Consider the following 18,094-nt stretch of genomic DNA (forward strand, 5'->3'; position numbering starts at 1 on the left):
AGGAGAGGAAGAGGCAGACTCCCCGCTGAGCAGGGAGCCCGATGCGGGGCTCGATCCCTGGACCCCGGGATCATGAGCTGAGCTGAAGGCAGATGCTTAACTGACCGAGCCACACAGGCGCGCCAACTGAGCGGCTTTTCTTCTGTGCTGTGTTCCTCAGGAAGACTCACTGACTTTCCTGGTTCACAGCTCCTCTGTACAGGTGAGCGCTACATAAGAAATAGTGGTTTTCAGTAATAAAATTATTTTGCAAAGTCAAAGGCATATCTGTTCTCCCAATGTATGTGTCTGGTGAGAAAATTGAGGGGCACGACATCTTTTTTACCCAAGATAACTTTTATAAGCCTAATTCTGATATGTGGTCATAGTAATTTGGTTTAACACTGAAATCTATGTTATTGCAAATGTTTTCTTAAACTCCCAAGAAAAGTATGTTACTAAAAACCTTTCATTTTTTTCTAATAGTTATATAGATGTATTGCTTTATAACTAGATTTGGAGAAATAGTACAATTCTTTCTTTCTGGGGGAAAAAAGGTATGTTCCTTTATTATCTTTTGGTTTCTAAAAATAGGCTGGAATTAAATGTCATGTACCTTTGGAATTCATTTTATAAATATACTTGGTAACTAGGAAACTCACGTTGTCATTATTTATAATCTAGGAATTCTTTCCATGGTAACTGTTATAAGGTCACAATTATGAAGCCACAATGGAGGCAAAGAGGCTATTTAAGAAGTCACCAAAAAAAAGCTATTCACAGGAGGCGGTAAGGTCTGATGTGAGGGTCACCGGATGAACAAGATGAGGGCTCACAGAGTTAGGTGAGTGGTCACACCTGCAGTTCAGCTTGGTCTTCTCCGACTTGACCTTCTTTTGGTCAAGAAACCTTGTCAGCCAGACCAACTCTCATTCTGCAGCCTTGGAGATGCCATGAGCCATTTGGAGCATTTTCTCTTGCCTGGGAAACCATGGGTAGGTTAATTATGTTGGAACATAATGGGGCTGCCGAAGCCCACGATTGAGGGGAAATGTAGGAGGAAGCCTCTGTCTGGGGCTCAACCTACACAAGTTCAAATAGGGTCCTCACCGTGTCCCAGAGCCTTGCGAGGCAGCTCCCGAGGAAGCCCAGAGTCAGGCCCCAAGAAACAAGTCGCTGAGGTCAGCTTTTGCTCCAATCCCACAAGAGATGGAACTGGGCTTTTAAGGAGCTACACAAATAACACTTGCTCCAAGATCCTTCATAGTTGGTCCCTCCAAACAGGGCACCCAACCTCCTATCGCGAAGCTGACAACCCTTGCAGTACCAACATCTACCTGACCCCTCCCAGGCATGGACAGGAGGCTGCACTAGGCCAGTAGGGTGACAAGAGTGCTCAACGAAGACCCAGGGGTCTACACCTGATGGAAGAGTTTTGTTTTTCTTACAACCAGGTTTGTTAAGGAGAACTTAACCCCCATTTGTACATAACAGTAAGGGAAAACATAGGTGTCATCAAACACTACAAAGAAAATTGATGTGGATTAAGAATTTAGAGGATGAAATTCATTTGAATAAAGCTGTCATAAATGGCAGAAAGTGATGCAACTTCAGAAGCATCTTCTTGGGAGGTAAATCACAGTGTTCATGAGATTCATTCATACAATTCCATAAAATTAGCAGTAGCTACCTGACCCAGCTTGGCCCCACTGAAGTTTATTATTCAAAGTAAATAAATACCAATAGGAAGAAAGGGAAGTAAGCAGCACCTTACTTACAATGAAGTAACAACATATAGAAATGGGATGCTATTTTTTTTCAGCCTTGCAGATTGGCAAAGACTGAAGAGTCAGTATTTCACAATGTATAAGGATGTTGGACAACGGATGTCCTATCTGCTATTGGTAGGAGTGAAAACTGGCAGAGCTCTTTGGAGAGCATCTTGGGAACATCCCACAAAATGAAAGACGTAGTTTCACCTTGGGACCTTGTACATTCTCACGTCTGTACAAAAGATTTACTTTGTAGCATTGTTTGAAATACCAACCGTGCAAACTCTATAAATGTCCATCAATAGGGAATTGCTTAGTTAAATTATGGTACATCTAGAAAGCAGAGCTATTTTTAAAAAATAAGATAGATAAATCTATGCCAATATGGAAATTTTTTCAAGCTATGTTTTAATTTGTTAAAAGATGCACAACAATGCAAGGAATACATTCTTATCTGTACCATAAGACAAAGAAAAGAAAATATATTTATAGGTGTTCACAAACCTGGAAACTTCTGAAAGATACATAAGAAACTGTCAATGCTGGTTTCTTTCAAAGATAACGAATTGAAAAAGAGGTTCTGTTTTCATTATAGTTCTACTTGACTTAGGGGATAAGTATATGATATACATGTGTTTCTTTCTTTCTTTTTTCTAAACTTTTTTTTTAAGATTTTATTTATTTATTTGACAGAGAGACACACAGCCAAAGAGGGAACACAAGCAAGGCGAGTGGGAGAGGGAGAAGCAGGCTTCCCGCGGAGCAGGGAGCCAGCCTGACGTGGGGCTCGATCCCAGGACCCTGGCCTGAGCTGAAGGCAGACGCTTAATGACTGAGGCACCCAGGCGACCCATACACGTATTTCTTTTAATTGCAAAACTAATTAGTTAAAGTTGCCCATTTACTGATGAAGCATGCCAGGGTATAGTTAAAGGAATCGCAAAATTAGGAAACAAACTCAAAAACTATATATCACTTAGTGTTACTACTTAATAGGTAGCCAAATAAAACTATTCAGGGTATCTGTATATAGAGAACTATACATAGGCCCACCAAAGGTTTATTTGTAATAGCACAACAATTTTATAAATAAAACAAGACAATTACTTTTGGCCACAATAAAGTAATTAGGACTAGCATAACCCGGCTGCCATAAGTAACTACAGAACTGCGCAAAATTGAAGAAACAACTATTTTCAGCTGTGTAGGACTGGGTTCCCCGAGAAGAGACACACCGTAGTCCTGGGTCAACCCAGCTTTCTGCGGACCAAAGGCAGGGACGTGGAGCCCGAGGGAAGCAGGATCCGGAGCTGCTCAGTGGCTGGGATTTGCGGACAGGAACCAGGAGAGAAGGAATGTATGCGCGTAAGAGCTCCGGAAAGTGCACAGGGTCCTGGCACAGCTGTGGGCAGGTGCGATGCGGTGCTGCGTACGGTGGGACCCCGGGGCCCAGGAAAGGGCAGCTCCAGGAAGCTGTGAGCTGCAGACGGAGAGGAGGGGCCCTGCAGGAGATCGGGGCATGCGGTCACCACCCCAGAAAGGCCACATCTCCCAAGACAGCAGCTCTTGTCCTGTCCCAGCAGATGGTAAACGAACCTTGAAAGAATCAAGTCAGAGTGGACTGTCCCAGTAATGGCCTCTTACTCCTTCTCCTGGTTCCGGAAGCTGGAAGTCTGCGGTCCGGGTGCCAGCCTGCTCAGGTTCTGTCCTCACGTGTCCTTTCCTCGGGTGTGCAAGCAGAGAACGGGGTCTCCTGTCTCATCCGCCTTTCACAAGGGCATGCATCTCCTCCCTCATGACCTCATCTAACTCTCCCAAGGGCCTCACTTCCCAATACCATCACACTAGGAGGTAGGGCTTCATTGTATTAATTCTGAGAGGACGTATTTGGTCCATGATAGATATTCACCATATTAATTAAATAAAATGTGTGTGTATAACTGGCAATGCCAATAATATTTATGTCTGTATGTTCTCTAAGATCGTGTATAGGAATTTTCCAAAAAACACCTCTTTTCTCCTTTGGGGTCTTCACAAATGTTATTTCTTCCGCCTGGAGGACTATGTCCTCATTAGTCATTAGAAAATGCATAATAAAACCACAGTGAGATGCCACCTCACAACCAGCAGAAGAGCTCATTTAAAAGTCTGTCAAATGATCGTGAGGATGTCGACTCCCGTAAATTCCTGCGTTGCTGGTGGAAGCATAAAATGGGACCACGGTGGAAAATGACTTGGTAGTTTCTTAAAAGTTGAACATACATCTATGGGATAAACCAACCATTCTAGTCCCCAAAGAAAGGAAGCCAATGACCACAGTAAGATTTATATAAAAATGTTTGTAAAAGAGGCATGCATAATCACCTGAACCTGGAAACAGTGCAAATACGCATCAGCATCTGGGATCACATCAGCGTCCAGGGAGGCAGACTCGAGGACCTGGAGGGCTGGGATTTGAGCGTTTGTTATTATCTGGCTTTTTGCACTATTCAAATTGTTTACCAGGTACACACACCTAATTTGAAAATGTTCAACTCAATATAAATTGCCCACGGCAGGATGGCATGTGCCAGGTTTAAATAAGGAAAATCTTACAATATCATACTATGTTTTGAAGCCAATTTTGGATTCTCTTTGAATCAGCAAATTCGTGTTTAGAAATGTACCTGAGGGATAACAAGAATGTCCTGTTGAGAACTATTTATAATAGCAAGAACTTAGAGGCATTTTAAATATCCAAAAGCAGGGGTTTGGTTGTACCAATCATGGTGTATCCATTCAAGCACTGTCTTGCCACCGCTCAGCTCATGTTGGAGAAGAACATTCGACAGCACAGGACGACAGTCCCCATACGGCTTTACACTGAACAGTTGCGTTCGCGTGTGATGTCTGGAAGGATGTGCCGTGAATAATGCATGTGCCCTCATTTCCTGGAAGGACACATCCCGGTTCTCCAAAAGGCTTCTTTTCTGCTTTAGTTCTTGACAAGCGGCGGCCTGACGATGTGTGCTTGCTGGACTTGCTCTTTTGCCAACCTTCACACACCCAGCCTCGGTTATTCGCAGCCAGACCTCTTCTGGACCGGCCCCCAGCCCTGCCCGCCCCCAACACTGTTCTCCGCCATGGCTCGGTGCGTTTTACTTACATGCCGCTTCTCTCTGTTTCTAACCCTGCGGTGATGTGTTCCGTGTCTGGCTCCCTCCCCGCCCTCTTTAGTCTGAGGCTGTGGGTCTATGTTGACCACCACTGGGTGCCCCGTGGGCCGCCACATAGCCGGCGCATTATAAGCACGCGGCACATTCTTGTCCAGGGAGCGAAAGAAGAGAGAAGGGAGCAGGCAACGGCTGGCCACAAAGTTACCTGCACGGAACCCACAGCTGCAGATGATAAAGCAACCTCTGGAGCTCTAGCACATCTGCCTTCCTCGCAAGCTCTTCCTAGTTGGGATATGGGGGGACGGATGTCATCAAATTCGTTGTACTCAGTAGGATTGGATCGGCCTCTTTGGGCCACCCCGTGCCCCTAGAACAGTGTCTGGCACGTTTTTGGCGTTCAACAATCCTTCTTTGAAAAACTGAAATTAGCAATGACTGTTTTGAGCAATGACTGAGTCTTTCAGAGTTCCTCCTCTTCCCCTAGTTGATGCTGGGTGCTTACTGACATGTTTGGTAAGGAAGGTGCTGGTCTCCATGCTGTCTCCTGTCTCTCCGGGCTTCTGCAGGGATGTCACTTGTGTCCCCGCATGATGGGACCTCTACTGAAGCCTGTGGCTGGCCCACTCCTGCTTTATCCCCTCGCAGCTGCGGGTCCAGGCAAATGAGCCATCTTGATGCTTGCTGGTCCTACAGAACCCTTGGGGATCCACGGTGCTGTGCGTGGAGCCTTAGGCTGCAGCTCTGGTGGGTAGCTCTTGGCTCTAGGCTTATCTCACCTCATGGCAGGCTCCTCAGGCCGAATCGACTTTTTCAAGGCAGTGTGTAGGAACTTCTGGGCCCAGCCTCTGTCTGGCTGAACCGCGATGAAACCCCACTGATGCATGTTATTCCAATGCCTGGGACACGGTGTGTAACAGCCTCGAGAATATCGTCCTTACAATGGTCCAAATCCAAGCTAAAAAAAAGAATAAGTGTGTTGAAGGTAGAAAAACAGATGTTAGAACCTATACTTCTTTTGTCTTTAGGTTGTGTGTTAAATTTAGATGAGAAATTATGTCCACACAAATTCCAAGGCATGAAAGCTGTGATAAGGTCAAGGTTGCAGTCTCTCTTATGGCTTAGTTGTATTAACTGTATTTGGATAAAATGGATGAAAAGAAAGATGAGTTGACCTCTCCATCTTCATGCGTGAGTGTGCGAGTCCAGGCGTGGGTGTGCACGTGTGAGTGTGCACGTGTGTGTGCACCTGGGCGTGTGTGCCCGTGAGTGCTGTGGTACGGCCGAGACCCCTCACAGCTACAGAACCAGATGAGAGAACATTTTTGAGATGCTCACTTTTTCAAGCATTCCTTCATGAAGGCCAAAAAACCACCTGAGCACAAACTACCAAGCAGCAGAAAATTAAAGTAATCCAACAGGCGAGACACTAGTGGTCCCCGCCCCCCAACAACAAAAAGGTCAGAAAAGGCCATTTGGTATGCATCTCACAAATAAACCCTAACTTCTATATGTATTCACAGATTTAACTTATAGTAGGTAAACCTACCTGAGAAATTAAGGTAGATGTGCCGTTGTTTGGAGGTGCCCAGCTGCTTTATTTCATCAGCTTATCTAATGAAACTGAAGACCTGGCAGAACGTGGAGGTAACAGATATGCTGGTGGTCAGCCAAGTAAGGGGACCTTCCCATGCGCCCTTGGGCGTGAAGCCCAGCTCCCGCCGACTCAGCTGCTCTGGCCGTGTGCCCTGGACCCCCTCTGCTTGCTGGGATGGGTACATTACACATGGAGGATGAGCACTCCAGCCCAGAATAAAAATAAAGGATGATAGTGTTTCTTTTGTTGTCTCTTCTGGACTTTCACTGGTAATATCTCTCTCTCAGCATGTGCCCACACACATACATATGATCATGTGTTATGCATACATAATGTATATGCATTATATAGCTGCATATATAATGTGCTTTACAATTCCCAAATATTTTCACATACACTGCTTATTTTATATTTTCGCAAATGCTTGATGTGGAAGATGAGGCAGGTGCCAATTTATTTGTTACTTAAAACTCACCAACTAGTAAGGGCAACAACACTAGGAACATATTACACAGCATTAAAAAGGAAGTAGTAATCAGGCTGAAAAGAATAACACAGAATGAAAGAAAAATTAGAAATTGTATCAGATAAATAAGACTGAAGATGTCAAAAGGTTTGAATAGAAAAGGTAATACCTAAGAATTCGAAGGTTTTAAAATTCTCACTGCCTAATGAGCAGAGACCATAGGAAACACTGGTTTTGTTTTCCAGGCAGAAAACTGAGACACAGAGCGACTCAGAGCTATTTTAAGGTCATGGGACCAGCAGGCATCTGACTCCCAGTTCAAACCTGGGTCTCTGGATTGGGACATTTGTACTTTTCCCAACGGATCCCACAGCAAGGCTCAATGTTGAAGAACTGGTCACTGGTATAGGTGAGTCTACTCCTTGAAGAGAGCACCAAGTTGAGTCTTGATAACCTAGTGAGTCATTGCAATAATGTAGAATGTCTTCCAGCTCCAGGAAAATCTATATGACTGAGTTGAATACAGTTGAGTTGGTCAGGGTAATGGGTATCGCTTGTGACAATGGCCAAAGTGATGGGTTGGGGCATCTATATTCTAATTTGTGGCAGATAAATAGACAATACACTGGGAAAAATGTGTGAATGTTCCAATGGCAAGAAATGCTTATCTTCTCTGGGCGTCATTGATATCCTAGGCATGGAAGCATTCACGAGCAGGAAGTAGGCAGACTGCAGACACCTGCTGGACAGACAGAGGATTTGTCCACCTACAGTACTGCCAAACATGGCCTTAGGTAGGATGAACATGCTGTCCCACACCTGCCTGGGGAGTGTCCCCACCAGAGCATGTCACTGCGCAGAAACTGGGATGGGTGATTGGAAGCTGTGAAGTGCCATCTAACAATATCCTTCTTTGGACGTGGCCAGACACAGAAAACTTAACACACTTGCCCAAAGGCTGACTGTTTCCAGACTGGGAAGAATTCACAACACAAAGGCAGGCTTCCGGCTTATTCCCTGCTCCGAGCACTCCACAAACCACACACTCTTATTGGTGACCTGGCAACAGGTGTCCATCCGGAATAATGGACACTCATGGTCTCCCGTGCTTCCCCAAGCCCATAGCAGGCAGCCAGCCCTCCCGCTAGCAGTCCTAACTCAGCCACCATTCCAGGTCTTTCCTTACTGTCCAGTTAACTCCAACCCAACTCCTCCCGGAGCAGCGGACTTAAATGGATGCATGCTGGAGCCGTTCTTTCTCTGAAAACACATTTTTATTCCCAGCTCACCGGAAGTCTATTCTTATTTGATTTGTTATTTTGTTCAACACAGTTTGGGAGGAGTCCTTGGGCACATGAAACTGGTCTCCACTGGACATGGAGCCTCTTTCAAGAGTCAGCTTCCGTGAAGAGCCAGCACCATCCCCTTGGAAAGAAGTGCCTATTGCTTTATTTTTTATTTATTTTTTTATTTGTTTGACAGAGAGAGAGCAAGCACAAGCAGGGGGAGTGGCACGCAGAGGGAGAGGGAGAAGCAGGCTCCCCGCCGAGCATGAAGCCTGAGGCGGTGCTCGATCCCAGGACCCTGGGATCACGACCTGAGCCAAAGGCAGACGCTTAACGACTGAGCCACCCAGGCGCCCCCAAGAAGTGTCTATTGCTTTAAAGCTCCCTCGTTTCATCTTTTAAGAATTCCATCATTTTTATCATCTACCAAAATACGTTGGTTCATTCATTGTTTCTCTCCACATCATTCATAGCACTGAAAATCAAATTCTATTCCTCTTCTGTTTTACAAATACTTTCAATTTATTTTTGTAGTATGTATCGAAGTCCTTTCAAATGCCTATTTTAATGTAGCAAGAATTTAATTCATGACATGACTTGACATGACTTCAAGTACTAATAGCTTTATGATAATCTGGTGTTCATTTTCTAAAGAAAATAAGACACTCTATTGATGAAATATTTATACCAATTTGCCCAGTATGCTCCAGGGTGCTACAATGGTCCATTACGGCAGGACACATGAAAAAAGCAGTAAAATGGAGTCACAGCTCTGAAAATTAAATCAGAGAACAAAATCCAGTGGGAAATAACCCACAAAGGAGCCTCTGTGGTGTCACATGGTGTGAGTAGTACCTGATTTGTTTGCTTTTTTCACTTCCAATTTTTCAGTGAGAGGATATTTTACAGTGAGAGATAAACCTCGTTAAAAATTATGCTTCATGGGGCACCCGGGTGGCTCATTGGTTAAGCGGCCAGCCCTTGATCTCGGCCGCCCAGGTCATGATCTCAGGGTTGAGGGGTGGAGCCTGGCTTCAGGCTCTGCGCTCAGCGGGGAGTCTGCTTGAGATTCTCTCTCTCTCCCCCTCTTCCCTCCCTCCCAATAAGTAAGTAAGTAAGTAAGTAGGTAAGTAGGTAAATAAATAAATAAATAAAATCTTTTAAAAAATTATGTTTCGTTTGTCACCAATGAGAGCGTGTCAGTAGCTGCAGGAGAGTGAAAACCTGACAATGCGGTTTTGGAAAACCCTTTCATCAACGCCGTCATAATTATTCAGACCACTTCGCAGGACAGGTTGTGCGTCCACACATTTATGCTCTTCGGCCCCAGCGGCAGCTTCCCGGGGGTCAGGGACCCCCTGCCTGGGACCGCTCTCTGGCACTCCCCAATCACCTCGGCTGCACCCCAACCCAGGCAGGGACAGGAGCCTCGGACAGCCTGGCCCTGGGGGCTTCCTCCTGTCCCGTACTCCAATCGCCCTCCTGGTGTCCATTTTGAATCCATGTGGCCATGGAAACAAGCCCAACCCACTTTCACGTCAGAGGGCTCACATAGCTGAGACAACTCTCAAGACATTTGGAATTTCATCTTTCCCAGTTCCTTCCTCTCTGTCAATGGAAGGGTTCACAATTTCCCTGCGACACGTTAGTCTGTAATCGGAACATGCCTCTGTCGAAGGTTCGAAGCTGGAGAGCCCCCCTCAACTTCAACTGTAGGTGGGCAAAGGTGTGTGTGTGATTTTGTCTCTGCCCACCGGGTGGGTGTGGCTGCCTGGGGTCTGACCTGCGAGCAGAGATGGGAGGTGTTCTCTGTGCGTCCCTGCCCCTCCCTCGATATCTCTCTTCCTCTCTTTGTCTCTGTCTCCACCGCTCTCTGGAGAGGCAACACCGAGTTTCCAGCAAAGAGAGGCTCTGTTGGAACTGCTTTCCCGGCGGAAGGTGTGGGAGGTGTGTTTTGAGAAGCTGTTCCTGGAAGCTTCCCGCCAAGCCTGGGCTGAAAGCTATTTCACTGGTTCTGCAAACTCCACAATATGCTGTCAATAAATTAGTCTATTTTATGGTCATCAGCAGGGAACCAGTTTCTGCGATTTACAAGTAAGGACTCCAACCAGTAATTCTCTCTAAGGAAGAGCTCCCCAAACTGTCTCTGTTCATGGCACCCTAAATGCACGCTGAGGCCAAAAGAAATACCTGACAGTATATGTTTATTAAATACATATGTGACCTTAAAACTTATTAAACAGGTTCAAACATCTTAATGAATATTTATATCCTAACAATTTAGTTGTCATCTGAAAAAAATGAGAGACATATATTGAAAGCAAAACTATGGATTTCACTGTTAAATAAGTACCATCACTTTCCGAGGGATGTTGTACCTGTCGGCCACTGTGCAACATGTTTAATCTTGGACTGCTCACATTGATGTTCCCATACAACTTGCTTTTTAACATCGCAATAGCCAAAATTCTGGCTCTACTGAGATATGATGTCATCAAGCGAAGAGTAGCCTGAGCTGATGCTGAGATTGAATTACTTGGAGCTGGTAGTTCGTGAGATGGTCAACAGATGTGGATCACGGCGGTACTTCCCTCAAACGTGCAAGATATCCTGTGTCCCCCTGTGTTTCCTGTGGCTCCCCAGGGTCATCTCGGCACATAGTTTAAGAACCACGACTCCAGGGTAATAGAAGATGTCACTGAAATACATGATACAAGATAACGTACAAAGTAGGATCCCTCCCCTTATTCAACAAGCATGCACAGAGTGCTGTGCTGTGCCCCAGGCTGTCTTAGCAGCCCAGGATGTAAAGATACATAGTTCCTCATTCAAGAACCTTGGAGACCACTGAGAAAACAACCATCTGCAGAATCGAAAATACAGTGGAATTTTTATTTTTATGGAGGTATGTGAAAAATGCACTGGGAACACAGGAAAAAAAGAACCACACTCTGCATGAGAATCAAGAAAAGATTTATCAAAAAGGCAACACTTGGGAAGAGACATAAAGAATGGGCAGAACATCTGCCGGTTGGAAAGACGGAAGGAGGGCATTCGGGGTGGGGAAGAAAAGATGCAGGCAAGTCAGAAGTCGTAAGGAAGGGGAGTGACGTGTTTGGGGATCACAGCTTGAGTCAGGAGGGGGAGAGGCAGCAGCTGGGGCTGAAAAGGTCCAGCAGGGGTGACCAGCGGGAAGGCTGACCTGACAGGTTTCAGACGATCATCTGTGGGTGCTGGGTGCGGTGAGAACTTCGTGCGTGGGACAGCGCCCTCTCGTCTTCACGGCGGAATGATGACTGGAGGCGTTTTGGCATCTGAGAGTTAGAATGGGGGAAAGGGAGATGGGACGCCATGCCGAAGCCAAGAGATTCTTAAGGAGGCATAATGTGGATAAATCACCAAAAACAGAGACACCAATGGGGCTTATAATTTTTGCTGGGGAGGAGAGACAGATGCTGAAAAAGCAGGAGAGGTAAGTGCTAGGGAGAAAAACAAGGGACACACATGAGCTGGAGAAGCTGCTGGGGGTCCAGGATGGGTGCCGGTGGTGGAGCTGTAGTCGGATGGGCATTCCCCCCCCAACCCTGTGACGTTGCCCAGAACACCTGAGGGAGGCAGCTGAATGGAGCGCGCACGGGCCTTGGGAGGAGCATCACGGTGGTTCTTAACTGGGTGTGATTTTCTCCCCAAGGGGACTTTTGATTGTGTCTGCAGACATTTTTGCTCATCATAAAAGGTGGTGGCTGCTGATAACTAGGGGGTAGACCCTGAGGATGCTGCAAACCATCCTAACATGCCCAGAACGCCCCTGTCAACAAGGAATTATCCAGCCTCCGTTGTAACTAGTGCCGAGGCTGAGAGCCCTGGACAGGGGGAGAGACTCGTGTCACTCCTGAGTCACTCCTGAGTTGAGAGAGGATGTGACTGAATCGACATTATGTCGGTAGAGATTAAAAAGCAATGGCTGTATTTGCCAAAGTGTTTAAGGGTGGAATCCACAAAATTAGGATTTGATGTGAGCTCTAGGGAGAAGGCTGCCTTTAGGATAATGCTCAGGTCTCTGAGAAAAGCTGCAGAGCAGACAGTGATGCCATTCATCATAGCAGGGAGCGCTCTGGGACAGCCAGGGACCAGGTGCGAATGAAGCTGGTCCTCTTGGAATTCCTTGTGCCTGGCAGGAGCTCAGTATCTCCAGAATGACTGAAACTTGATTTTGAAGATGTTTGAAAGTCCCGGGGACAGAGATGGAACCACCCTGCTCCTGGCATCTATCACATCTCTCTTCCTCATGTCCATGATTAAAGGAAAATTTCTATTTATACATTCGTGTGCTCGTCGATCATCGGTCTCCTCCCTCTAGAATGGGAGCGCCACAGCGGTGGCGATTTTGTCCACCCTCCTGGTTGCCCTGTCCCCAAATCCTGGAATGGTGCTTATCCCCGAGTCGGTGCTCCACGCGGAGCCGCAGGATGAACGAAGGCATGCATCCGTACACGTGGGCATGAGTGCAACACACCTGGAAGAAACCGTGGATGGACCTCGGCCAAGTTCCAGGACAGAAAAAGAAATCCTTGGGCAGGTGTCGCCCATGCGCTGGGCACGATCATCTCGGGAAACTATTAGCTCCTAGGAGAGAAGAGCCCCACTCCTGGAAACCAAACCAATCTTGAGAAAATACCCAAGATAAAACCTTCGACGTCAGAGACAGGGAAGGTCTGGGAAGGAGTTAAAGAAGGAGTAGTCAGAGGTGGGGCTACAAACAAAACCCCGCTGGCGAGTGAGGGAGGCAAGCCGGGAAGGGGTGCGTAGGGCAGAGGAGTGAGCACACCCTCAGGTTGCCCCCACAGGTCACAGCACCAGGAAGTGGAGGCGCCTGTTCAAGCTGCCAAGGGGAGCCCATGGGCCACAGGCAGAAAGGTTATTCTAAGCCTGCGATCCTCTCGTCTATCACGACTGTCACCTGAGTGCTGGGACCCTACGGGACCCGCCTGACGGCAGCCCCAGCCGGCAGCCCCTCCCCGCTCTCCGCACCGAGTCTTGGCCTCCTGCGCCCTCCGCCCGGACGCAGCACGTCCACGCGGGGTCCTTCCTCTGCCTGGGGTGCCTCCCCTCTGCCTGGCGGGCCCTGGGGTGGCTGAGGAAGTGCAGGCAGGGAAGAGGGAATTAGAGAGGTGTAAACCATTCTTTCTGGGAGTGTGATTCTTTCAGAAGGTAAAAGTGTGAAGATACTAATTCTCCCAAATATGCTCTCCTGCAGTCCCTATTCCTCCATCTTGTGCTCAGAGAGAAGCATCGAGAAATCCTACAAAAGTGTCTTACCCAACCCAGATACTATTATTAAGACCAGGGCTGAAGTGCACGCCGGCTGGGCACCTGCCACGTGCTGGGCAATGAGCCCCCTGCGGAGGCACAGCGAGAGCCCCCTGCCGCCGGGGCCCCGAGCGGAGCGCCTGTGGGCTGTGCGCACGCAGCTCCCCACCCCCCCACCCCCCGGAGGAGGGCCTGGCCCACATTAGGTGCTTAATGAGCACCTGTTGAAAGGAAAAACGAATGACTTTTGCGAATGAAGAGCCTGGCTCTAGAGAGATGCAGTGACTTGCCGGAGGTCTCCCGGCTACTCAGGAAGAGAGCAGGTGTCTGCCCCCAGCTCCCAGTGATTTCCTGGTCCCTGCTGGTTGCTGGTGGTCCAGGCACGACTGCTTCCTGACAGCAGGCTCACTACCTGCCCGGTTCAGAACGTGTTTTAGGGTTTCACCCCAGAATCTCCTCCCCACCCTCCAACTCCGGTTGTTATAGGAGATCCTTACTCTCTCTCTAGGTGACATTCGGGCTTCCTTTGAAACCTGATGGGTCAGGTGCTGGGTCTTCAGGAGGAGAAACCGGACCCTCCCCTTCCCCAGGCTGCCGCTTTTGTCCTTTCTCAAGAATCCCGGGATCCATACGAGAAGGAAGCCGTCTCCCATCCGGCACCGGTTTTTGCCTTCGCACAGATAAGAGATGATTTCCTGGGTCTATTGATTTTGGGATTCTTGAGAACAGAGTGAGTGTCCCCATGTGTGTGGGAGTGTGAAATGACTGTGTAGGAGAGCTTCAAATGTACTTGAAACGACAGGCACCCACAGCGTCCTGTTTTTCATATATGCCTCGTAAGCATTAACTCCATATTAAAATTTCAGTATTCAAACTGTTCAGATCAAAGATTCCTTGTTACTTAATCACAGTAAAGCCCTTGTCCATGCAGTTAATGAAAGCACGTCATCCTATAAGCCTGTTAAAAATGATATAAACGAAATATAGAAAATGCTCTGCAGGGTACAGTCTCAGGCTGGTCCCTTTAGGGATGATTGAGATGAACTAATAGGTCTCTTTCATGCCTAATTTATAGGACTCTAATTATAGAGCTGCTCCATTCCTGCGGTTCTTCTCATCTGCTGACATCAGTGTGGGGGACCTGCGACCCTGCCATCCCGCCATCCTGCCTCCACTCTCTGACTCCCCCCTGCATCTTCTCTCAAACTTGGATATCAATCCTTTTAGGAGATATTTTGTAAATTGCAGACTTCTCCACAGCAACACTGTACATTTAACAGAGAAGGAAGAAATCTAAAAGAGAACTCTTTTTCTGTGATGAGCATAAAAAAATCTTAGCGTGGGTACATAGAGAGCAATGATACAGAACCTCAACCCAAAGGAACGTGTGATTTCTCCACGGAACTCTGATCCCGTTCATTGGTTGTGACTGGATATGACGCATCACATCCACATTAACTATTTAGGCAAGCACCTAGTATCATTGTAGAGAGGATGGAGTGTGTGTCATCTAGGACTGTTGGTAGCCTTTGACCCTACTAAAGTTCACCAGATTTCAGAACAATCGAGAAAGAGCCATGCAAACCACAGAGTTCTCTGGCCTGCGCTTAGGTGTAGGCAAGCACGTGGGGGAAGGCACATGCAAACCCAGGACGCCCTAGGGCAGATATGCTCAGCCCGGGGACAGCACGTTCTGGAAGAACTTCTGAAGCCCGGAGAGTTTGCTCTTTGCTTCTGTCCAACCAAACAATAAAGGAGACAAAACAGCTTGGGGCAGGAGGCAGACCTCCTAGACGTCTCACCCCAGATGCTGGATCCCTAGAAATGTGCTGCGCCCCGTCCTGCAGAGCCTGGTGGCAAAGCCATGTGTGTGGCAAGGGGACAGAGGGCTGGCTGGACAGGGTGCAGGGGCATTTCTGCACCGGGGTTACCCTGTCTGTGTCCTGCTTTCCCTTTGTGGAGTTTTGAGACCCATGGCCGCAGTGACCACATGTGTCTTTTACCTGCATTGTCTTTGTTTTCATATCGGCTCTCACCCTGTTTGATTTCCTCAAAAGATGCGAGTGCTGGGGGTGGGCTGGCAGACATAAATATTCAGCCTTGAAAACGCACACTAATCAAACAATTTCCCGATGTCGTTTGCATATTTTGGTTAGTAACAGATGAAATTAACTCACCAGGCGATGTTTGCATGTGCACTTTCATCACTGGAGAATTTTAAAATAGTGTACTGAATGAAATGCATTTTATTACACAAAGACACACTACATCCAGATGGGTATTTCTGTCTAAAGTGTACCCTGACCTACTGAAAAAGGAAAGAAAACAAAACACTCCCGCAAAATAGTTTTAAGTGTGTTTTAAGTGTGGCGTGGCTCCTTGGGCCCATTAAAGCAGTCTGTCTCAGCAACAAAAGATGGAATCAACACAGAACAGGACTGGAATTATGCATGTCATTTATAATGAACCTCATTATACAAGGGGGCCTCATTCTATTAGCAAGCACTGCAGTTTACAATCTTATTGCTATTCAGCTCTGAACAATGACAAAGAAAAAATCCCCTACCCCATGTCAGCGCTAATCTTTTTTAATGCTCACAATTTTGTATTGTTTGTATATTTCCCTCAAAGAGAATTTCCCTGCCTTGTTCTTTCCACCCGGCAGCCTGGATCCCTCACCTTTTCTGTGTTTCATGAGTCTTTTACTTCTCTTAAGAAAAACTACCGAATTCCATGTTCCATTTTGCTTCTGAGAAGTAGTAGCCCAATGGCCACCTCCGCAGTCTAATCTGACGTTATATTTGTAAACAAGAAGGCCCAGTCACTGTTCCATATAAGGCTCTAATTCCGTCAGGGCTGTTTATGTGCCCTCCTGGATAGAATGATAGCTGGGTGCGCTTATGTGGCCCAATGCCATGCTGTAGCTGTTCGCATGGCTCCTAGGTTTTAATAAGACTATTTCACCATCCAACCCTTTTTCTGCACATTTTTATTACTCCACAATAAATACGGAGGGAGATTCTGTTTGTTGCACTCATATTTTGAGGCATTTTGGAGCTATTATTTTTAAGCACCGACCCATAAAGTCTAGAATATTGTTTAAATGCCCGAGCATTTCATCCCTGTGTGGCTCTCTTTTCTGTTATAACACCCCGGAGACTACGCATGTCTACGCGGAGCTGCTTACCCGGGGTATTTGTCAACATCAGGTATTTACCTGCACTGAGGAGAGTGTCACGTTAGGGCCTGTGAAGAGACTGGGAAAAAAAAAAAATAGAAAAAAATCACCTTTGTTCTAGGAGAGGTATTTGTCTGTAAGGCGGCTGAGGGACCAACGTGTCGCCGTCATGCAAGAACGCTGAAAAGACCACGCACGATGAACCGATGGTGAACACAGTCAACAATGGGTCTGGATCTTTCCTTCTGCTGTCTCCTGCCCCCGCCTTCCTCCCTCCCCCTCCTGTTCCTTCTCAGGCAGAGAGTCTGTGACATATAGGTTTGGATTCCGGCTCCAGTAAGTACTAGCCGAATTTGGGCAAACAGCTAAGCCTCATTTTCCTCAGCTGTGGGATAAAGATAATAGCAGCCCCCCCCTCCCTTACGTGTGCTGTTAAATATCATCCACGTGGGGTGTGTCCGAAAGTCGGTGCTTGGTGCCTAATAACCACTCACTAAGTGCTACTTCTTACAGCTTTTCTGTTCAAAGTAGGCGGTTTGAATGAAGCAAATGAGAGCACTGAGTGGAGAACGGGCGTTTTGTCGTAAGCAAGGCAAGAAAGCACACTAGGCGCTCTCGGGTTCTGATGACCTGCGTGATTATTGTGACAGGGATCAGAGGTCAGTGTGGAGGCCAGACAGCACTCACCGATCCACGACACCCTCCTCAACCTCCCCAACCTCCCCAACCTCCCCAGCATTGGTTAAAATGCAGCAGGACGCCAGGTCACAAAAGGGAATGGGGTTCCAATACACATCACCACAAAGATAAGCCGTGAACAAGTCACGCTGAGTGAAAGGCTCCGGTCACGGAAGACCACATATTGCATGAGCCCATTTATACAAGAGGTCTGGAGTCCACAAATCCACAGGCAAAAGTGGACTGGCGGTGGCCAGGAGCAGAAGAGAGGGGGTGTAATGCTGAGCAAGAGTAGTTCGTTGTTCGTGTCGCACAAGCTTGTGACTTTACTAAGAACCACAAATGGTACAGTTCAGACGAGTGGAGTTTAGAGTATGGGAATCATATCTCAATAAACTTTTTACAGAAAATGGGTATCAGACAGAGCAGGGCCACGTTCAGAATTCTGAGGTTCTTAGTAGGGATCCTTTCATGGTTTGATAATTAATGAATTATTCGGCTTTCTCATGGGCGTGTGTGTGGGGGGATTTATTCAACAGAAATAAATCTAAATAGCATTGAACGTGGGTATACACGATGTGAGGCTATAATATTTCTAAAATTATGGAAAGTTTCTGCTAATCGTGTCTGCTGTGGAAATGTGAATGAAATCTGAGATTGGAGATGCTTACTGTCC

General features: G+C 47.0%; 1 long non-coding RNA gene across 1 annotated transcript; it reads left to right on the forward strand.

The window, feature by feature from the left end:
- Positions 1-754: 754 nt before the first annotated feature.
- On the forward strand, positions 755-14,149 carry LOC113920756. Its single transcript, XR_003519365.1, has 3 exons — positions 755-823; positions 7,212-7,375; positions 14,071-14,149. It is a non-coding gene; the product is annotated as an uncharacterized LOC113920756 (long non-coding RNA).
- Positions 14,150-18,094: the final 3,945 nt, after the last annotated feature.

This window comes from Zalophus californianus, chromosome 3 (assembly GCF_009762305.2).
Source record: "Zalophus californianus isolate mZalCal1 chromosome 3, mZalCal1.pri.v2, whole genome shotgun sequence".
In the NCBI taxonomy this organism is placed as follows: domain Eukaryota; kingdom Metazoa; phylum Chordata; class Mammalia; order Carnivora; family Otariidae; genus Zalophus; species Zalophus californianus.